Below are 25,009 nucleotides of genomic sequence, written 5' to 3' on the forward strand. Positions count from 1 at the left end.
ACCCCTGATACACACTGACACAGAGCAGAATAGGGACTGTTATCCCTACATAGGGTCACTTGGCAGATATGGATTGACACCTGTCCTCAAAACCCCTGATACACACTGACACAGAGCAGAATAGAGACTGTCCCCTGTCCACAGAGACCATGATACACACTGACACAGAGCAGAATAGAGACTGTTCACCGTCCACAGAGACCATGATACACACTGACACAGAGCAGAATAGGGACTGTTCCCCCTACATAGGGTCACTTGGCAGATATGGATTGACACCTATCCTAATGATCCCTGATACACACTGACACAGAGCAGAATAGAGACTGTTCCCCCTACATAGGGTCACTTGGCAGATATGGATTGACACCTGTCCTCAAAACCCATGATACACACTGACACAGAGCAGAATAGGGACTGTTCCCCCTACATAGTGTCACTTGGCAGATATGGATTGACACCTATCCTAATGATCCCTGATACACACTGACACAGAGCAGAATAGGGACTGTTCCCCCTACATAGGGTCATTTGGCAGATATGGATTGACACCTATCCTAATGATCCCTGATACACACTGACACAGAGCAGAATAGGGACTGTTACCCCTACATAGGGTCACTTGGCAGATATGGATTGACACCTGTCCTCAAAACCCCTGATACACACTGACACAGAGCAGAATAGAGACTGTTCCCTGTCCACAGACACCATGATACACACTGACACAGAGCAGAATAGGGACTGTTACCCCTACATAGGGTCACTTGGCAGATATAGATTGACAAATCCCTGACAAACAGCTACCACATGCAAGGAAGGCAGCAGGGGCGCAAATTACCCACTCCCGACGCGGGAAGGTAGTGACGACAAATAACAATACAGGACTCTTTAGAGGCCCTGTAATTGTAATCAGTCCACTTGAAATCCTTTAACTTTGATCAATTGGAGGGAAGTCTGGTGCAGAGCCACTGACCCATGCACAGGGCCAGCCTTAGGTCTTTGGGCGCCCTGTGCAAGAAATCGTCACCCTGTCACACCCATGTGCAAGAAATCTTCACCCTGTCACACACACACACACAGGCAGACAGCCATACACACGCACACAAACAACTGCGACTGACTAGGTTTGTCACCTCCTCAAAAGGACGCATGAGCCTACAGGCATTGCGCATGAGCGTCCAGTAACGTGGCAAAAAAATTCCCAGCTCCCCAGAGGCTGTCCTAGCACCCCGGTCATACAAATATTCATTAACAGCTTTTTCTTGTTGGAGCAGGCGGTCGAACATTAGGAGTGTTGAATTCCAACGTGTAGGGCTGTCGCAAATCAAGCGCCTCACTGGCATGTTGTTTCGCCGCTGGATATCGGCAAAGTGAGCCATGGCCGTGTAGGAACGCCTGAAATGGCCACACACCTTCCTGGCCTGCTTCAGGACGTCCTGTAAGCCTGTGTACTTATGCACAAAGCGTTGTACGATCAGATTACACACATGTGCCATGCACGGCACATGTGTCAACTTGCCCAACTTCAATGCCGCTATCAAATTTTTTCCGTTGTCACACACCACTTTGCCGATATCCAGTTGCTGCGGAGTCAGACACTTTTCCACCTGTGCGTTCAGGGCGGAAAGGAGTGCTTGTCCGGTGTGACTCTCTGCTTTCAAGCAAGTCAAACCCAAGACGGCGTGACACTGCCGTATCCGGGATGTGGAATAGTACCTGGGGAGCTGGGGGGGTGCCGTTGATGTGGAGCAAGAAGCAGCGGCACAAGAGGACTCAGCCGAGGAGGTTATGGAAGAGGATGGAGTAGGAGGAGTAGAGGAGGTGGCAGCAGGACTGCCTGCAATTCGTGGCGGTGTCACCAACTCCTCTGCAATGCCACGCATTCCTTGCTTGTCAGCCGTCAGCAGGTTTACCCAATGCGCAGTGTAGGTGATATACCTGCCCTGACCATGCTTTGCAGACCAGGTATCAGTGGTCAGATGGACCCTTGCCCCAACACTGTGTGCCAGACATGCCATGACTTCCTTTTGCACAATCGAGTACAAGTTGGGGATTGCCTTTTGTGAAAAGAAATTCCGGCCGGGTACCTTCCACTGCGGTGTCCCAATAGCTACAAATTTTTTGAACGCCTCAGACTCAACCAGATTGTATGGTAAAAGCTGGCGGGCTAATAGTTCGGACAAGCCAGCTGTCAGACGCTGGGCAAGGGGGTGACTTGGTGACATTGGCTTCTTACGCTCAAACATGTCCTTGACAGAAACACATGACTGTGGGCAGATGAGCGGGAACTGCTCAAGGCGGGAGACGGAGTGGCGGATGGTTGAGAGGGGGCAAGAAGGACAGCAGTGGTTGACGTGGCTGAAGCTGCTGGACCAGGAGGAGGATGGCGGCTTAGAGTAGGCGTGCTGCTTGTACTCATGTGTTGATCCCATAGGCGTTTGTGATGTGAGATCATGTGCCTACACAAAGCAGTTGTACCTAGGTGGGTGTTGGACCTCCCACGACTCAGTTTCCTTTGGCACAGGTTGCAAATGGCATCGCTGTTGTCAGAGGCAGACACACAAAAAAAGCCACACTGCTGAGCTCTGCAATGACGGCATTCTGGTGGTGGCAACAGCATGCGTTGATTGGCGTGCTGTCTGACTGACCCCGGGTGCCGATGCATGCTGTCTGACTGTGCCACTAGCTCCTTGCGACGACCTCCCCCTGCTTCCAACTCGTCTCCTCCTCTCTGTCTCCCCATCTGAACTTTCCCCCTGTTCTTCTTCTCTTCTAGCGGGCACCCACGTGACATACATGGACGCATCGTCATTATCAACCGCTTCCCTTTTATCTGACAACTCAGAAAAGGAAGCAGCAGCGGGTACAACATCATCATCATCACACCGTACCTCCATGTGTTTAATGCTGCCTGCCTGAGACATATCCCTGTTATCTACATCCTCTAGCAATAATGGTTGCGCATCACTCATTTCTTCAAACGGGTGTGTGAATAACTCCCCTGACATACCAAGTAAAGCGGCTGTGGTGCTAGTTTTGGTGGTGGCGGCAGGCGGGTGAGTGCTATCTTGAGAGGTGCCTGAAGCTAAGCTGGAAGAGGATGGTGCATCAAGGTTCCGAGCGGAGGCTGTACAAGATTGGGTGTCCTGTGTTAGCCAGTCAACTAAGTCCTCAGAACTTTTCAAGTTCAGGGTACGTGGCTTCTGAAAACTGGGCATTATTCTAGGGCAAAAGGGAATCACAGCACCACGACCACGACGGCCTCTGCCTGTCATTTTTTGGGGGATTAGTGGTACTATGCGTGCAAGCTACTGTGAGACCAGATATGATTGGCAATGTGCACTGGAACAGTTCTGCAGAGCACACGCTGAAGGAAGGACTGACAGAGCCGCTTGAAGACAAGTAACTGCTATTCAATCTATAACAGTGAAAAACTAATTTTGGTTTTAAAAGCACGCTATAGAGACACCAAATATGATTGGCAACTGTCAAAGCACGCTGGCACAGGTCTGCAGAGCACACGCTGAAGTAGGCCTGACACCCAGACGCTTGCAGACAACTAACTGCTCTTCTATTACAGTGAAAAAAATATATTTATTTTAAATCTAAAGCTTAACCAATTGTTAAAACAGATATGAGTGGTGGCACTGGGCTAGTGGGCACAGTATCCAATGTGAACCTCACACAGAAGCTGGCAGGCAGGCAACTGCTCTTCTATTACAGTGGAAACAAAATTTTGGTTGTAAAAGCACGCTATAGAGACACAAGATATGAGTGGCAACTGTCAAAGCACGCTGGCAGGGTTGTGCAGGGCACACGCTGAAGGAAGGCCTGACAGAGCCGCTTGAAGGACACTGACTGTCTGCTATTAGCTTACACTGGAAACCTTTTTTCTTTGTAAAAGCACGCTAAAGAGACACCAGATATGAGTGGCAACTGTCAAAGCACGCTGGCACAGGTCTGCAGAGCACACGCTGAAGTAGGCCTGACACCCAGACGCTTGCAGACAACTAACTGCTCTTCTATTACAGTGAAAAAAAATTATTTATTTTAAATCTAAAGCTTAACCAATTGTTAAAACAGATATGAGTGGTGGCACTGGGCTAGTGGGCACAGTATCCAATGTGAACCTCACACAGAAGCTGGCAGGCAGGCAACTGCTCTTCTATTACAGTGAAAAAAAAATATTTATTTTAAATGTAAAGCTTAACCTATTGTTAAAACAGATATGAGTGGTGGCACTGGGCAAATAGGCACAGTATCCAATGTGAACCTCACACAGAAGCTGGCAGGCAGGCAACTGCTCTTCTATTACAGTGGAAACAACATTTTGGTTGTAAAAGCACGCTATAGAGACACAAGATATGAGTGGCAACTGTCAAAGCACGCTGGCAGGGTTGTGCAGGGCACACGCTGAAGGAAGGCCTGACAGAGCCGCTTGAAGGACACTGACTGTCTGCTATTAGCTTACACTGGAAACCTTTTTTCTTTGTAAAAGCACGCTAAAGAGACACCAGATATGATTGGCAACTGTCAAAGCACGCTGGCACAGGTCTGCAGAGCACACGCTGAAGTAGGCCTGACACCCAGATGCTTGCAGACAACTAACTGATCTTCTATTACAGTGAAAAAAAATGATTTCTTTAAAATCTAAAGCTTAAGCTATTGTTAAAACAGATATGAGTGGTGGCACTGACTGTGCAAATGGGCAAGGCATCCAACCTGACACAGAAGCTGGCAGGCAGGCAACTGCTCTTCTATTACAGTGAAAAAAAAATATTTATTTTAAATCTAAAGCTTAACCAATTGTTAAAACAGATATGAGTGGTGGCACTGGGCTAGTGGGCACAGTATCCAATGTGAACCTCACACAGAAGCTGGCAGGCAGGCAACTGCTCTTCTATTACAGTGAAAAAAAATATTTATTTAAAATCTAAAGCTTAACCAATTGTTAAAACAGATATGAGTGGTGGCACTGACTGTGCAAATGGGCAAGGCATCCAACCTGACACAGAAGCTGGCAGGCAGGCAACTGCTCTTCTATTACAGTGAAAAAAAAATATTTCTTTTAAATCTAAAGCTTAACCAATTGTTAAAACAGATATGAGTGGTGGCACTGGGCAAGTGGGCACAGTATCCAATGTGAACCTCACACAGAAGCTGTCAGGCAGGCAACTGCTCTTCTATTACAGTGAAAAAAAATATTTATTTTAAATGTAAAGCTTAACCTATTGTTAAAACAGATATGAGTGGTGGCACTGGGCAAATAGGCACAGTTTCCAATGTGAACCTCACACAGAAGCTGTCAGGCAGGCACCTGCAATTACATTACACAGGAAAAAAAAAAAAAAGCAGCCTGATGTTATAGCCCTAAAAAGGGCTTTTTGGGGTGCTGTCCTTACAGCAGAGATCAGATGAGTCCTTCAGGATTGTAGTGGACACTGAATACCCTAGCCTAGCTATCAATTTCCCTATCTAATCAGCAGCAGCTAAACTTTCCCTCCTCTCACTAAGCATGCATCTTCCGAATGAATCGAAAATGGATGCTGGGAGGGAGGTTGGAGGGTGTGGAAGGGAGGGAGTGCTGCTGATTGGCTGGAATGTGTCTGGTGACCGAGAGGCACAGGGTCAAAGTTTGCCCAATGATGACGAATAGGGGGCGGATCGAACTGCGCATGTGTCCGCCCGCCGTGGTGAACGCGAACACGCTAATTTCGCCGGGAACTGTTCCCTATCACTATTTAAAAAGTTAAAATGTTGTTATAAGTTTGATTGAAATAGCTTTTGATTTCAGTAAATATGCTGCAAACACAACAAATGACAATTTTCAGTTCTTTACAACCTATAAAGTGTTTTGAAACTTATTGTGCGTAATAATTTGAAACAGTGCATTGTAAGTTTTTTATGTTTAAAAAAAAATCATGTTATCATTAGGAGATTTGTTCAATAAAATTTTAATTGTACTCTTAATAGTTGATAACATGAGAATTATGCTGACTGTTATTTACCGTATATACTCGAATATAAGTCGACCTGAATACAAGCCGAGGCACCTAATTTTACCAAAAAAAAATGGGAAAACATATTGACTCGAGTATAAGCCTAGGGTGGGAAATGCAGTAGCTACTGGTAAATTTCTAAATAAAATTAGATCACAATAAAATTACATTAACCCCTTCCAGCCGTTACGACGTGCTATGCCGTCACGGTTTAAGTGGGCTTTAAAGCCGTTGTGACGACATAGCACGCCGTAATGGCTTTTAGCCCTGGAGCGCCCGGGATACTTACCTTCCCGGTGCTCCGCTTCGGGAGGACTGCCTCACAGCCCAGGCAGCCCCCCCCACGGCAAATCAGGCCTGTGTGGACTGGCTGACAATAAAATAAGTTTAGATAATGCAGACTTTGGTCTCTTTAACACTGTGGCATGTCCCCTTTCTTCTACACTCACTACATACACCTTTTATCTGTCTCAGACTATATACCAGGAACTTCTGCCTGCTAGTAAGATGATAAGGAGACAAGTGGACATGTGAGTGCTTGGGGATAGTCCTTAGAAAGCGTGGAGTAGGCACATCATTTGATGCATTTATGTCAAGCTCAGGGTGCTGCCTGCATAGTATGCCCTTAGTTGGACAGCCTGCATGATTGGAAGGCAGTCTGGCATGCATTCATGCCAGGCTGGCCTTCCAATTATTTGGACAAACAATACCCCCTTTTTGGGCATTTTCACCCCTTTTGGCAGGTCTGGTCACGTGATTCGCACCAGTGGCACACTCTTTTACCCTGCACATTGACTTCCTGCTTCACTGGACACTGCTGTTAGGGGATATGGATTTACTTGAAAGATGAAAGCATAAATTAGAGAGAGATTAGCATAGAGTATGTGTTTTCGTATAGCTGCATCCTTTGAGTTTCCCTCCAACACTATCTCCATCAGATACATGATGCTTGGGAGGTATGATTGTTTTCATGTTTTTGGACGATAAGATTCTGTAAATATGCCCATCATAATTGACAGCACCAAGCCCACTGGGCTCTTAATCTGGCCCTGGCTACCACACCGTCTCAAAGGTAACATTACCAATCTGGCAAATTTCTATTTGAAAATGGAACGTTCTATATTTGACCCTGTAACTTTCCAAAACACCATAAAACCTGTTAATGGGGGATACTGTTGTACTCGTGAGACATCGCTGATTACAAATATGTGCATTTTTGTGCAGTAAAACCTAACAGTATTATGACATTCACAGCTAAAATGTCAGACGGAAATACAAATTTTAAACAAAATCTTATTTTCTCACATTTTTTAAAATTTTTATTCATAATGAATTATGTTCCATATATGAATAGTTAATGGTAAATTAAAGCCCTGTTTCTCCTGAACAAAATTATATATAATAAGTGTGGGTGTATATAATTTGAAAGAGGGGAACTACGGTTGAACAGACATGTAGCGCAAATTCTAGTTTTTGTTTACGTTTTGTTTTGATCAGAACGTGCACTATTGACTCCGTCCTGAAGGGGTTAATTGAATATTTATTTACAGTGTGTGTACATAATGAATGCAGGGTTTGTGTGTGTTCATGTAGTGTGTATATAATGAATGCAGTGTGTGTATATGTGTAGTGTGTGTATATAATGAATGCACAATGTGTGTGTTTGTGTGAATGCAGTGTGTGTATGTAATGAATGCAGTGTGTGTATATAATGAATGCACAATGTGTGTATATAATGCAGAGTGTGTTTGTATGAATGCAGTGTGTGTTTGTATGTATAATGCAGAGTGTGTTTGTATAATGCAGTGTGTGTTTGTATGTATAATGCAGAGTGTGTTTGTATAATGCAGTGTGTGTTTGTATATATAATGCAGAGTGTGTTTGTATGAATGCAATTTGTGTGTGTATATATGATGCAGTGTGTTTGTATGAATGCAGTGTGTGTATATAATGCAGAGTGTGTTTGTATAATGAAGAGTGTGTTTGTATGAATGCAGTGTGTGTGTGTGTTTGTGTAGTGTGTGATATACATAAACTGGGTGGGGGGAGGGCATTATTATTTTAATATTTAAATTATTTTATTTTAATATTTGTTTTATTTTAGTTTTTAATACTTAATGTTATTTTGATGTCCCCCCTCCCTGCTTGTTGCCAGGCCAGGGAGGGGGAGCTATGTCAATCCCTGGTGGTCCAGTGGTGTGTACTATGAGGGGGGGGGGGGCGGGAGCGAGCTGTTACTTACCTTTACAGCAGCTCTGGTCAGCTCCTGTCAGCTCCGTGCAGCTCCCCCGTTCAGCTCCCAGTTTAATTCTCGCAGTCTGCGTGCCGCGCTGAGCGTTGCCATGGTAACCCATGCAACGCTCTGATGGCCGCAGGTCTCGCGAGACTTACACTGGGAGCTGAACGGGGGAGCTGACAGGAGCTGCTGTAAAGGTAAGTAACAGCTTGCTACCGGCCCCCAACAGGGCCATTACAAGCCCGGCGGTCATGGTCTGTATTATGGCAATGTAAATTGTCATAATACAGACACTGACTCGAGTATAAGCCGAGTGGGGCTTTTCCAGCACAAAAAATGTGCCGAAAAACTCAGCTTATACTTGAGTATATACGGTACATCAATTATTTAGGTAAATGAGAAAAATATAATTTGCATAGTAATTTGGAACAGTGTGTAATGCTATTGATCCCTCTATTTTTCATTTTCTTATCTTTTATTATTCGACTGACCCTTTTATTAAGCTAGTAGATTTGCAACTTTGGAAGCTGTTGCAACACTAGCCTCTTCACTAGTATTTGGTTAACTAATTCTAATTGCAAGGGAGGTGTTGGTGTTAAGAATAATCTTAATGTATGAGCTATTTCTAGCCCAGTTGGAAATAAAATTCTCCAACTCTTTCCATCAAATGAGGTGAATCTACTGCAGATGGAGATAGACTTAGACAAAGTGGGAAGTGCAGGGTAGGTGCAGAAATAGTGGACTGTTGCCTTTACTCTGTGGATTCTTGTATTTCCTCTGTATTATAGTTTCTTCCTGAGACAGACTTAAACAGATGACTGGATTGGTGGGTGAAAGAGCAATGTCATCATCACTAGATTCCTTACTACCAGGATCAGAATACTTGGTACTCTGCTCTACCTCTTCTGTAAAGAATGGCATTGATAACACCAACAAAGTTTCTGCTGAGCTTTCCCTTAAGTGCTTCTTGGGGGGAGAGGGCTATGAAAAATAGGGGATACAGGCTCCGCCTTTTCACGGTGAGTTCCACGGTCGTATTAGGACTTCTCCCATAGGAAATCATTGTATAGTGTTTTCTTATGGGGTTTTGGGTAATGCTGGATGTCCTCATACTAATTAAATAAACTTGAAGAATTCTTGCAGTCCGATATGCTTCCAGTTCAACTACTTCAGTTTTAAATTTGACATTAATTTGAAACTCGCTTTAAATTCTCACTTTAGTTAAAAGTCCTACTAGTCTCACACTAGGATCAATGACAAAATGCCAATCTTTTATCTCTGACACAAAATCTCACATGCTCCTGGCAGTACCTGTTAGCTACATTCAGCACCAAGCTGAAAAAAAAGTCTCAGACAAGAATGACCCAAGTTATCTCCCACTCCAACACAGGCAGCACAAGGGTAAAAGACAAAGTATAACTGCTCGTCTCCCTAAGTAGCTCCAATCAGAGGTCTTGAAAAATACAGCTTGGGAGTATAGATTGTTTTACTGTGTCTCCAATTTTTCCCTCTGTTCATCAGTTGTCACTATATCTATGAATGCAATCAACATTTGACTGTAACCAATCAATTATCTTTTTTTTTAACCTCTTGTACAGGTGAATGGTCACACCTCTTGTTCTTCATGGTTTTTTTTTCTGGGTCCAGGTGCAGCATTCTGAATCAAAAATAAGAACATATTAAAACTTTCATGAGTCTGTTACCCCAATATTCTGGCATGTGACATTTTAGAATTCAGAACTTTTTGTAAGCATTTTTTTAAAATGAATGAATAAAAATAAAACAACAACCATGAAGAATCATTTAATACATGTGGCAGTGAGAATGGGAAAATATTTATAGAAATACTTGTAAAGTAGATTAAGGATCACTTTGGTGCAACATTCCACAAATATATCAGGTCACTATCATTTCCAGTAATACTGTTGTAGCGATGCTCTACATGGACAGATTTATGCCATGACTGTCCAAGTGTCATTGCATTTATAAATGGTCCACTGCATTCCCCATAGTCTTGATTTTTTAAAATTGGAATGGCAGGTTTTCATTCAGAGAATATATATAGATATGTGATTCAATTATATTTTAGTATTGGATCACTGTTCAATATTACCACCCAAAAAACTGTTATCCATTTTCAGACTGCTCTGAAGTTTTAACACTAGCATTTTTAAAATTCACATCCTTTAAAGCTCAGGAAAAGTTTATCTTCGTTTCTGGTCTGTAAAAATACATTTGGAATTAATAATTACTTGGCTATTTTACAAAGGCTTGTATAAAATGATGTTATCATATGCAGCAACATTTGGCAAGAATACTTCAGATATTTGGGAAATGTACTCACTCCCTCTGCTGTTCTATGTTCATTCGCACCCACTACAGCGGAAGAGGTTTCTGCTCTGTGCCAGTCCTCCCACCCCATTACCTGCTCCTTAGATCCAATTCACTTGCATCTCATCCATACTCTGTCTTCTTCTCTTTCTCTACCTCTAACTAAAATTCTCAATCTCTCCTCTGGTATATTTCCATCGCCCTTCAAACATGCAACTGTAACCCCAATTCTAAAGAAGCCCAACCTTGACCCTAACTCCCCGTCCAACTACCGTCCTATCTCGCTACTGCCTTTTGCATCCAAGATCCTTGAAAGAGTTGTGTATGTGAAATTGATAGACTTCCTCGAGTCCAATTCTCTGCTAGACCCGCTTCAGTCTGGTTTCCGCGCTAAGCACTCTGTAGAAATGACACTGACCAAAGTATCCAATGATCTACTCGCTGCAAAATCTCATGGTCACTACTCTATCCTAATTCTCCTTGACCTTTCTTCAGCTTTTGACACTGTTGATCATCAACAGCTGCTTCTCATCCTCCGCAATATCGGTCTACAAGATATTGCTCTCTTGTAGACCGATATTGTGCTCTTTCAGTATTTCTTTCTTTGGCTCTGCTTCTTCTCCCCAACTCCTCTCTGTTGGTGTCCCCCAAGGTTCAGTCCTTGGTCCCCTACTGTTCTCCATCTATACTGCCTCCCTTGGTAAACTCATTAGCTCCTTTGGCTTCCAATATCATTTCTATGCAGATGACACGCTAATCTATCTGTCCTCTCCTAATCTCTCCCCATCCCTCTTGACTAGTGTCTCTGACTGCCTCTCTGCTATTTCTAACTAGATGGCTGCCCACTTCTTTAAACTCAACTTGACCAAAACTGAAATTCTGGTCTTTCCTCCCTCAAGTGTTGCTACTCCTGTCTCTGTCTCCCTCCAAGTCAATGGCACTACCATCAGCTCCAGGCTCGCTGCCTAGGTGTTCACTTTGACTCCAACCTCTCCTTCATGCCTCATGTTCAGTCTATCACCAAATCCTGCCGTTTCCATCTCAAAAACATTGCCCGCATCCGACCCTACTTAACGCCAGATGCGACAAAGGTGTTGGTCCATTCCACTATCCTTTCTCGCCTTGACGACTGTAAACCACTTCTCAGTGGTCTTACATTCTCCCAACTTGCACTGTTACAGTCCATAATGAATGCGGCGGCCTGGCTCATCTTCCCGTCCGCCCGTATCACCCACGCCTCACCCTTCTGTCAGTCCCAACATGTGCTTCCTCTAAGATATAGGGCTCAATTTAAAATTCTGGTTCTTGCTTTCAAATCTCTACATAGTGCTGCTCCTACCTATCTATCCTTCCTAATACACAGGTATGTCCAGTCTAGGCCCTTACGCTCTGCTGAAGATTTACGTCTATCTTCTGTCCGTACTCCCACCTCTGATGCTCACCTTCAAGACTTCTCGAGGGCTGCACCGTTCCTGTGGAACTCACTTCCCTCCTCTGCTAGATGCTCACCCAGTCTCCACTCCTTAAAAAAATCATGAAAAACCCACTTCTTCATAAAAGCGTATCAATTAAAACTGTTAATAGCTACTGACTGATTCCTCTCTTGCAACTGTTATTAGTCTAATACTATCCTTACTGTTTGTGTCACTTTACCCCACTCCGTCTAGCATGTAAGCGTATTTAGCAGGGCCCTCAACCCCTCTGTTCCTGTGTGTCCAACTTGTGTGATTACAACTACATGTTTGTTCGTCCACCCACTGTAAAGCGCTGTGGAATTTGTTGGTGCTATATAAATAATAACATAATAATAACATAATAATAACAATGTACTGAACATTAGACTTGTGCATGGCAGAAATATATGGTTCGGCTAAATTACTTGTCTTATAATAAAATTTTATTTGGGTAGTCTGATAGTTGACCATGTGGTGGTATGGATTGTCTCTTGTTTAAAAATCGCCCATGTAAAATATATATAATGATTCACAGAAACCAAAAATGGTGCAAAAATGGGCCAAACAGTGTATTGTAAAATATATACATACCATTATTATTATGTAAATATTTTGCAGTACACTGTTAAGAGTATTTTACAGTCATCTGGTTCAACATCAAGGGAGGAAAAGTAATTAATAGAAAGACAGAGGAGTGTTGAAAAAAAATCTATATTTTAAATATTTCTGTATTATATATTTATTAAATATATAATATATATTTATTTATTTTTATCATTTGCTCTCCATTTCCCCTCTACTGATCACTTATTGATTGAAATTTGAATAAAATCATCAATTAGTGGCTGTACCCTAACCATCAATCATCTTTTTTTTTTGGCAGCACATTTGGAACTCTGGTTCATGTATCAATTAACTTGCTTGGCCATTGTGCAAGTAATTTGGTTATATGGCCATATGATGCTTCAGCGTTACAGAATTAGGACAACCCACTGATTGGCCCAAATTCAGACAAATTGCACTTCAGTCGAAAATAAGTATACAAATCTCTTTAACATTGGTGCAATGCATCAATGACCATCTCCCAGGAAAAGTAATGTGTCAATATGACAAATATATAGTACAATAGTAATCAAGTGGGGAGTGGATGACTGCCAAAAGAATATTTAAAAACCTTGGGGTCTGGTAGAAATCTCCCAAATCTTTACTCTATTTTTAAAGGTACAGCATATGACAATCCAAAACGTATTCTCTATGATAGACTCCTAAGTTCACCTAAGGTCCACAATGCTCCTCTATGACGAGCATTGGATTGGGCTATCATCCTGATGTCATGACTCCAGCATGACATCACATGAGGTGGACGTCTTGACAAGGGAGACTCTGTACTGGAGAAAAGGTAAGTAATTAATTTTATATACATTTTGTTATAGTAATTTTGTTGTTATTGTTGTTGTTTTGTTTTTTTTAATACCTGTGAGGCACATCCGGACTGTAGCATTAGGAATACAGCCATGTATTCAGAATAATACAGTGTTCCTTTAAGGGAATACATAATTGACTAGCCAGAAAATAATAGTAACTCTTTTCTTTTTTATTAATTAAATAAACATCAAATATTTAATTAATTATTCATGCCAGATATTATAGTTTGAAAATAATGATGCTTTGTAATGCCTTTTCTAAATTATAGTTGATGCATCCAACTCATAGAAACGGGACATACTAGTCTATGAATATGTGCAATCCATGTGGGAATTTCTACTTGACCGTATATATATATATATATTTAAATATATATTAATTATATATTAATTATATATATATATATATATATATATATATATATATATATATATATATATATATATATATATATATATATATATATATATATATAACCCAGGTAGTAAGTCTAGAGAATTTAATTTGCAAGTTCTATATTAGATCTGGTAACTTTTCTAAAATCTCATAAAACCTGTACATGGGTGTACATGGGGGGGTCTGTTGTACTTGTGAGACATCAGTGAACAAAAGTATATGTATTTTATTTCAGTAAAAGCTGACAGAAGCATTCACAAATAAAATGCCATGCAGAACTTTTAAATTAACAATATTTGTTATTTTCTCTCACTTTTTTTAGATTGTATTCTTTTTATTAGGTTTCATATAAATATTTCTCCTGAATTAAATAATAAGTGTTGGTGCACTTAATGTGAAAGAGGCAGATTATGGTTGACTATACATTTCACAACTTGTACAATTGCCTTCGTCCATTAAGGAGCTAAGTATTTCATCACCAACCTAACCAAATCTGATGGTTATAGTTCAATAATGGTCAATGATGCTGTTTCTATTAGTTTAGATCCCAGACTTGTATTCTGTCAAATCTCCTAAGTAAAGCTATACCCCACAGGCATACCTTTCCAATGTTTTCATAAAATCTATTGGATCAAATTAGAGATGTGCTCAAAATGTTGACACACCTGTTTGTGCTTCCCAGAGGTGCTATTTGATATAGTAACACTATCTGTGTCACCATACAGGCCAGTATTACCACAAATAACCATAACTAACCCTAACTAAGACTAACAGCCTATTGTTTAGTCGATCAGCTCTGGCTAATCATGGCACACCATAAATAAACCTAACCCTAATTAAGGCTAGCCATTTATGTGATTGGCTCCCAGGGTGATAATTAAACCTGTAGCCAATCAGGGAATATGGTTGGGCTTTCTCATTGTGAAACACACCAACAATAACCCAATATGCACCAATCTGCAGAGAACTTGCAGACATCAGATTGCTGTCACAGTATTTCACAACAATCCAATTCCCTTGACAGGGTGTAAATCTGCTAGATGTCTCATATTAATGTCTCATGCGTAAATGCTCACTAACTGCCAAAGTGGTTTAGTCATACACTGTATACCTACGTTCAATAATGAGCTAAGTAAAGGTAACTATGTAAGAGATTCAGAGAGAACAAGTCTATTTCTTTCTGTCTGGTTAACTGTCATTTGCAAAACATAATAAATATACTCATCATATTTATGTGCATTTATTAGATATAAGGTGAGGGCTAGGATTTTAATTCAGAATTATTAACCAAGTGAATAATAATTTCAAACATTCAAAACAAATAAATACATTGCTAGTAATTGTAGATAACAAATGTAAAATAAAAAATAACTTTCGAGAGTGACTTTTTCTTGAACTTATATTATCTCACCATGAACCACAAAAAACATAACGAGATAAGCTATCCACATTACCAGAAGCCTTAAACTGACCTACTACAGAAGATTTAGTCCAACACGATGCTTGCACAGGGGACTACATGGCAATTATTACATTTTAAACTAGCAATTGAAATACTTTAATGAAGCCTGCAAATGAGAAAAAGTAATGGTCCAATCCCAAAAGTATATATTAAGAGCCCTCAGTGACACTATGACTGTAGACTTAAAATCTAATGCTTTAGGCTGACATAACCCTTTAATTAACAGAGGTTTCAGTTAGCATTAATATAATGTTGCATATTACATTAAAATCTGCAGCGAATGCAGCTAGTTTATTGACCATTTAATAGAGTGAGAGCTAATTGTTTCAAGCTATGTTGAATCGCTTGTAGCAAGAGTAGCTAGATCAATATAAATAGATTCACATTCACATTGGTACATGTAAGAAAATGTGTACAGTAGTTGATTTCAGGGTGTCCCTTAGGTTCACTCATGACCTAAATCACCTATAATTAAGAACTTTCACCAGCTTCTCTCTTTAAAATCACTTATATGTGGGATAACTAACATTTAATAGACACTGACCTCTTCATCCACCTTGTTTCGTGTTATAATTTGGCTTGGCCTGGTCAGTTTGCTGCAACTCATATGAATATAGGTTAGAAACTATACAATGAAACAATATTAAAGGAACAAAATGAAGTTATTATGGTGCATGGAGGTCATTGGTACTGACTCAACCATTCTTGAAAGGTTTAAACTTCAAAGTATTTGTTCCAGCACCAAATCTCACTGCCTCTCTGTACTTCCAATCTCTAAAAATCTTTAAATCGGAAGGCTCTTGCAGAATCAGATAGTGGCATCATTGACTGTCTGAGGGCGGCCTCAGTCAATCAATGACTCCCCATTCATAAAGCGGGCTTTAAAAATGTACCTTTCTTTTTCAATTTTATGAGGCAGGGAGATTTGGTGCGAAACACAGACTTTGCGGTTTAATCATTCAAGAACAGTTTCACCCCTTAAGATTAGCCAGGAATGAAGTTGTTATGGACCCTGGAGTGTCTCTTTAATAAACAGTGTAGGTAGCCTGATGAAGTAAACAGACATAGTATTTATTTTAGAATTTTTCTTTTAGACTATTTCCCAAATCAGCCCCTCCTAAATTAGCCTTTATCCTCTTTTAGTTTTATAACTTTATCGGCTCTTTCTTGTTGACCCAATTTTCTTCATTATCCTCTTTGGCAGAAGAAGTCATCCAGAAATGGGCAAATCTCATTCTAAGCAGCATATATGTTGATTCTTAAAGCTACTGCACATCTTCTGAATTCTCCTACTACTTCTCAAACCCTCAGAGGTGAAAATATAATCCCGTTCTATAAAACGTTTATCCAGTATGAAAATAGTCCTGTACTAGTTAACAAAAATTATAATAATGCAAATCACAAGATGGCTTAAATGTTCCCAGTTCGATATAACTAAACAGCCCTACATTGATTTTCTGTTGATTGGAAAGATCATAGATATACGACTTCTACTATTTACTCTGGCCCATCTTCTAACCCTTCTACATATATATTGCACAAAAAGTCCTAATTGCAATGTACCAACCCATTTTTTTATTACAAATGAAAAATTAACCCATAAGCAAATTCAACTGCATCATGCATTCATAATAACAATAAATTGCAATTTTTATAGCGCTTTTCTTTGAGACTCAAAGCACTTTACAAATAAATCCCATTGTACAGATCTGAAGAATATGTTGGCACTTGATAAATAATAATGATAATAAAACAGAATAACATTTAAGAGTTTTTTAGATGAGCTGACTGAATGCCTGATTAAAGAGGAGGTGCTTCAGCTTTTTATTAAAAGTCTGTAAGGATTGTTCCTCTCTGACTGAGCAAGGTAAAGAGTTACAGAATGGGAGGGGGCAGCATGAATGCCCAGAAACCTGAGTTTGTCTTTATTCTGGCTACCAATGGGAGGGATTCATTGGCTGACCAAAAGGATCGAGATGGAATATACGGTGTCAGGAGTTCTTTCAGGTATTATTGTTTGTTTAAGGCTTTAAAGATAAGCAGGACAATTTTAAACTATGTTCACCATTTTACTGGAACCAATGCACGAAGTGAAGGACAGGTGTTATGTGACATGATCAAACTTGGTTGGTCAGTAGTCCTGCAGCTGCATTTTGTACTGTCTGTAGGTGATGGAGTTCTTTTTCTGGGTGGCCCAGGTAGAGTACATTACAGTAATCTAGACAAAAGGATACAAATGCATGGTTTAATGCTGGCATATCATCCTGTTTGATTAGATGTTGTATCCTAGCTATGTATCTTAAGTGAAAGAAGGATCTGGAGGAAATCTGCTGTTTAAATGATTGTACAGAGTCAGTCAGCATTCCGAGACTTTGCATGTTTGTTGAAATAATGAGTTCAGAACCTCCAAGTCCCAGGCCAGTTGAGTCAATATGAGGCATTTTTGCTGCCCGGGGTCATCTCACCAAGAAACCAAGTGAGGTGGTAAGCGCACACAATAAGAAGAATAAATTACCTTGTATACAAAATCCCTCTTACATTAATGTAATATGTATAGTGTCCTATACAGAAATAAAGATAAAACACAACAAACAGGTGATACTCGAAAAATTAGAATATCGTGCAAAAGTAGATTTTTTTCAGTAATGCAACGCAAAAGGGGAAATTAATATATGAGATTGACGCATTACATGCAAAGCAAGATAGTTCAAGCCGTGATTTGTCATAAGTGTGATGATTATGGCTTACAGCTCATGAAAACCCCAAATCCACAATCTCAGTAAATTAGAATATTACATGCAATCAATAAAACAAGGAGTGTACATAGAACAATATCGGACCTCTGAAAAGTATAAGCATGCATATGGACTCAGTACTTGGTTTGGGCCCCTTTTGCAGTAAATACTGCCTCAATACGGTGTGGCATGGAAGCTATCAGCCTGTGGCACTTCTGAGGTGTTATGGAAGACCAGGATGCTTCAATAGCAGCCTTCAGCTCTTCTGCATTGTTCTCTCTCATGTCTCTTTCTCTTGGCAATGCCCCATAGATTCTCTATGGGGTTCAGGTCAGGCAAGTTTGCTGGCCAATCAAGCACAGTAATCCCACGGGCATTGCACCAGGCTTTGGTGCTTTTGGCAGTGTGGGCAGGTGTCATGTCCTGCTGGAAAATGAAGTCAGCATCCCCATAAAGCTCATCTGTGGAAGGAAGCATGAAGTGCTCCAAAATCTCCTGGTTGACAGCTGCGTTGACCTTGGACTTAATGAAGCACAGTAGACCAACACCAGCAGATGACATGGCTCCCCAAATCAACACAGACTGTGGAAACTTCACACTGGACTTCAAGCATCTTGCAGTGTGTGCCTCTCCATTCTTCCTCCAGACTCTGGGTACTTGATTTCCAAATGAGATGCAAACATTGCTCTCATCAGAAAAGAGGACTTTGGATCACTGAGCAACAGACCAGGTCTCTTTTTATTTAGCCCAGGTAAGACGCCTCTGGCGTTGTTTGTTGTTCAGGAGCGACTTGACAAGAGGAATACGACATCTGAAGCCCATGTCCAGGATCCGTCTGTGTGTAGTGGCTCTTGATGCACTGACTCCAGCCTCAGTCCACTCCTTGGGAGAGTCCCCAACACTTTTGAATGGCCTTTTCCTGACAATCTTCTCCAGGCTGCGGTCATCCTTGCTGCTTGTGGACCTTTTTCTTCACCCCTTTTCCCTTCCACATAACTTTCTATTAATGTGCTTTGATACAGCACTTTGGGAACACCCAACTTCCTTCGCAATTACCTTTTGAGGCTTTCCCTCCTTATGGAGGGTGTCAATGATGGTTTTCTGCACAACTGTCAGGTCAGCAGTCTTCCCCATGATTGTGATTCCTACTGAACCAGACTGAGAGACCAGTTAAAGGCTCAGGAACCCTTTGCAGGTGTTATGGCTTACTTAGCTGATTAGAGTGGGACACTGTGAGACTAGAATATTGCACCTTTTCACAATATTCTAATTTACTGAGATTGTGGATTTGGGGTTTTCATGAGCTGTAAGCCATAATCATCGCACTTATGACAAATCACGGCTTGAACTATCTTGCTTTGCATGTAATGTGTCTATCTCATATATTAGTTTCCCCTTTTATGTTGCATTACTGAAATAAATGGACTTTTGCACGATATTCTAATTTTTCGAGTATCGACTGTAGTGTAATCTGTAATAATAATTAATGAGTAATGTTTGAATTTCAGAACACTCACAATTTTTAGAGCCTATTAAAGTTGGCTCTGGACTTATAGAGCATACCTGTCTCCTTATAGACACAAAGTGATTTCCTCCACTGGTTAGGATCCCAAAAAGTGAAAAATTGCTGGAATCAGGAACTCCAAGAAGAGGTTGATATGTTCAAAAAATGTATATAAAAAGAAAGCATAAAAAACAAATGCACAATGCGTTTCAACCCCCAACTAGGTCTTCCTCAGGTCCTGATAAATGCCACACTGACATGAGTATCTTTATATATATATATATATATATATATATATATATATAGATGTGTGTGTGTATATATATATATATAAAGATACTATTGTGTATATACCAAGCATTCTGCTAGCATTCTGCTAGTGTGTATATATATATATATATATATATATATATGTACAAGCATTATAATTAATTAATCACACATGTTAAAAAAGAAACTCCCAATACCAAATATGGTCTAAACCGGAAACGCATTTTGCCACTTCCAATATGGCGATGCTTCCGGTTTGGACAAATACTTCCTGTATAGCCACCATATTGGGAACCTCTAGCCAAAAAGGCATTTAGTCCTCAGTGTCCGAACCCACGGACGCCATTTTGAGAGTTGGCATAGTCCCATACATGTCATATAAAAGAAAAGAAGAGAGAATAAAAATAATTAAGACCATTACAAAAAAAAAAAATATTAAAAGGAAAACCTATATGGGAAATATAGCAAAGGAGTAGTATAGTTGTGTGTCATTAACGTAGTAATGATATCTTAAGCAATGTCCCTGATGATGTTCCCAAGTGGACTTAGGTTAATTGTGAATAGCATGGTAGACAAGATGGATCCTTGTGGAACTCCACAGGCGAATTCTTTTGGTGCTAATGTGTTTTATCCTGATGTTACTGTGATGTACCAATGAATACAAATTTAAACCAGTCATGAACTGTGCCTCCTAGACCACAGATGTGATGCAAATGCTCTATTAAAATCCTATGGTTCATGGTGTCAAATACAGTCAAAATATCCTGGAGGATTAGAATGGAGTAATCACCTTTACTTCTAATTATTTAGCAATCGGACTAGTGCTGTTTCCATGCTGTGGTGGCATCTGAAACTTGATTGGAAAGGATCAAAGATTGATATATAGGCCTCCAGCTGAGTTGCCACTTCTTTTTTAATGATTTTCCCCAGAAATAGAAAGTTGGATACTGGTCTTTAATTTTCCATTGCAATCTGGGTCTAGAGAATTTTTTTTTATGAGGGGTTCTTCCCCTGCTTCCTTTAGAGTATCTATGAAGTCTCCAGATTTTAGTGAACACTGCACTATTTTTCTGAGGGCTGGGGTGAATGTTTCAATGCATACAAAAATAAGATGAGCTGAAGCAGGATCAAACATAGTGGTGGGCAACTTTTGCATTGTTCATTTAACTTCCTCTATATCCACATTTGTAAATTTAGATCATAAACTGGAGCAATCTGTCCTTCAACTGTATTGGTTCTGGTGTATAACTGGTTGACATTCTGTGATAGAGGCTCAGAAGGAGGACATCTTGTATGTGAAGATCACAAATTCTTCACACTTATCCTGAGAAAAGTTGGTGGGGATATGTATGGGAGTTTGCAAAGCATTTCTACAGAGCGAAACAGTTTCCTGGGTCTATTGTGAGAGAATGTAATTGCATGTGATAAGAATGCAGATTAATTTTGAGTTATCTTCAATTGGTATTCATTGAGATGTTTGGTAAGAATGGCTTTATCTTTTTGAATCATGTGTCCTGTGCCACCTTTTCCCAAGTTTGGGTGCTATCATACCATGGTGCGTTGTTTTGAGATTTGAAAGTGCATATGCATGTTGGTGCAAAGCGGTCTTTAATGGTTTTGTTGTAGAGTCACACTAAGGAGCTGCGACCATCACAAGTGCCCATTACTTCACCTAGATGCAGTTGTAATGGTGTCACCCCTTTTAATGAGCGGTGCTTAATCATGTTCTGAGACTGGAGTCTGGCTGATTCTGATACAATGTAGAAGTGTATGGAGTGGTGGTATGACAAAACAACTTGATTTACAGTTATTGGTTATACTTATAGTCCAGACTGGAAATCTAGATCAAGTGTATACACTTTTCTGTTGGTGGAAGTATAAAGCCGAGTGCACTTGTTATGGTACTTTTTGAAAGTAAACCAAAATGTTCAAATGTCTATCTGTTCCTGTCCAAATCAATAAAATTAAATTGCGTATATACGCTGAAGTAATTAAGTCTGACACACAAGGTTCAGGTTAAAATAACTTCGAGAAAGTTTATTGGCAAGTGAAGTAAACGCGGGCGCGCAGGCCCTTTTAAGAGGCATTTTGCGTCATCATTGATTATTAGAATATCAGCAAATAAACATCATCAATTGGATTAATTGTTAAGTGTCGGTGTTAGTGTCTTACCTATTGGTTCAAAAATAAAGAGGTTAGTCCCATGCCCACCCATCAGAGGTGGGATTATTCTGGACACGGGTGGGGATAAGGGGGTCCTAAGCGTCATTTTACACGGTCAATGATATCAGGCTTCTTGTCCAGGTGCAAGGTCTCTTATGAATAGAACATTTCATTACTACTGTGTTCTGTGGCCTTCAAACTATACTATCTTACAAGTTCTAAGGAGTAGCCAGCAAGTCTTAAGGAGTAACCAGCACCTCCTGGTATTTGTCCTTGTAGGAAAACACAGTCTTTGTCTACTGTACTAATTGGGTTGAGAAGTTCAGTCACGTAATGTCGTTTTAAAATGAACAAGTTAAGTCATGAGGACAAAATGGAGGATTGAAAGAGTTAGGTTAGGGGGACAAAATGGAGGAGGAAGTCACAGTATAAAGTTAAAAATGGAGTTAGTACAATAATTCAATACAAGTACAATAGTAATTTTTAATAATTCCACATCAGTCCCCCCTATGAAATGTTAGATTCTAAGAGATAAAACTTTATTATGTTAGTATCAGAAGACGTGTTAACCCAAAGGCACAGAAACCCCGTGGCCGCTAGTTAGGTGTTAATGCAAAGTGCAAGTCTGTCCCTAGAGCTGACCCTAATAATAGGCTAACTCATCCATCAGTATGGCTCTCGAACACTTCACACCCATGGGTGTCCCATGGCAGCTAACCCACCACTTCTCCGCACGGGGCCTTTACCATTCACTGACAGATGCTGTCCCTAAGCTAGTCCCTTCCTAGAATTCCTGCACTTTATCAACAAAAGGGAATGTTTGCAGCGGCAGACAGGGTGAATTGATGTCTTGGGATTCTTGGTCATCAACTTCGAGATGGGTGAAAGTAGGTGCCGCTTGGTCAACAGTCTTCATGAGGGATTTTCTCAGACATGGGAGGATACAACAAAAGAGAAGAGCAAAGATAAAAAGAAAAATTAGTATAGCCATACCAATCTGCATTAAAGCCTTTTGCCATCCTGTCATCCAACCAAACCATCTTTCCCAGGGATCTTTTATCCCAGAATTCCTTTTTAATTCTTCAGACAGGTCGTTTAACTTTTCTATGGCTAATGTAACTTTACCATTAGGGCCTGTGTTTTCTGGGATATAGGTACAACATGTCATGGTGTCGGGCAAAATTTTACAAACCCCTCCTTTTTCGGCTAAGATCATATCTAGGGCCATTCTATTCTGGAAAGCCATTTGGGATGTGGCCTGCAGCTGTTCGGCCAACCCCTGGAGGGCGTCTCTGGTGTAATTAACAAAACGCTGTTGATTATAATAAATGTAATTTATCCAATTTAAATTCTTGTTTGCGGTAACTATGGTAAAAATTGATTCAAATCCTGCGGCAACTTCATCCCTTGCTTTAAACTCATTGGGCACCCCCCTAGGCACTCCAATGGCATCAATATACACATGAGGATCAAAACTTCCTTTCACTGGGGCGTCACGCTTAACCTTAGTGTGTTTGGACCCATGGGTGACGAGGTGTGTGTCAGAAATGATATGTATAGGCATAATAGCTTTAGCTAGAGTACACTCCCCCCACCACTGTTTGTCCATTCTGGATCTGAGCTGTAAATCCCCACACAACCAGTAAATATCCCCTAATGACCTGGTGTGAAACTGCAACAAGTCCATAGAGACGTTTCTGTAGGTAGCACAATACCCCTTGGAGAAGTTACCCAAGAATTTACCTATTCCATCGTAATTAGCATAACAAGTGTAATTACCTTTATACACGGTAATACCATCTGGGGGTTTGACATCTTGGGTTAGGAGAGGATACTCCTTTGTCCATGCTATACATATGGACCTGTTAAAATTATAGTGATAGGCAAAAAGGCTTAAAACACATTCTTCTATATCTACTGGTAGGATTAAAGGCACGGTACCCAGGTGAGGCCGGGCACCGCCACACACATAACATGCAGTTCTATTATGCTTATTAGCATTGTATTTCATCCATTCTAACCATAGATTTACATCATTAAAACCTGTTTCAGCGGCCATGGTATCTTCAAAAGTGGGGTTAGCAATGGCCATCATGTCTTGAAAGGTCTGGATATGAGGTTTTAATGGGTTAGGGACCATATGGGTGGCCCCTTGCCACTCAGAAGAGTTGCACATATCTTTGAGGTAGAAATGCCCTAATTTTTGGTAGGAACCCTTTTTCCAATACATTCCCATCACATACTGGTCTGCATCTGTTGGGCTTGGATGCTCAATGTTAAGGATTAATTTCATTGGTGTACTCCCCCCAGGCTTTCTCAAAGTCATCCTCTGGAGGAGGGATCTACCATGATCATCTACTTTAGATACGGCACTTTTTGGTTTGTAACCCCAGGCAGGCCCGACATTCCATCCCGCCGCCCCCCAATGGTCACAATTGTGCCCCCATTGCTTGTCAACTACACAAACATATGGGTCTTTCGAATGAGGGATATCTCTATAGATGCTCTGGATTTGTGGTGTGGGAAATGGGCATTCTACAATATCACAGTAGTCAAAGGTATAAGTAGCCACCTGGGTGCACGATGAATTATACCAGAAGGTGTACCCACTAATGTCTTTGGTAATGGCTACTTGCTGGGCCTTCATAAGGCTAATTAAGGAGAAGATGTACCAGAGATACATGTTTGTGCGATATTCGCTTCCTCTGGGGCAGGAGATTTCTTGCAGTGGGAAGCGTGGATCCAATTTGGCCTACCGGACAATTTGACGGAGGTTGCGGTAATCAGGAGAACTTGGAATGGACCGTCAAATCTTGGTTCTAGGGTATTTTTCCGCACAAACTTCTTGACCAGGACCCAATCTCCGGGAAGTAGGTTATGGGAACCTGTATCCAATTCGGGATCTGGAATTGAAGAGAAAACTTGGGCATGTATTTTGTTTAGGACATTTGCAAGTTCAGTTACATAGTCTACTAAAACATCTGATTGGAGTTGCAACTGCTGCGGATAATAACAACCTAGCCTGGGTGCT

Source organism: Pelobates fuscus, chromosome 5 (assembly GCF_036172605.1).
Source record: "Pelobates fuscus isolate aPelFus1 chromosome 5, aPelFus1.pri, whole genome shotgun sequence".
In the NCBI taxonomy this organism is placed as follows: Eukaryota; Metazoa; Chordata; class Amphibia; order Anura; family Pelobatidae; genus Pelobates; species Pelobates fuscus.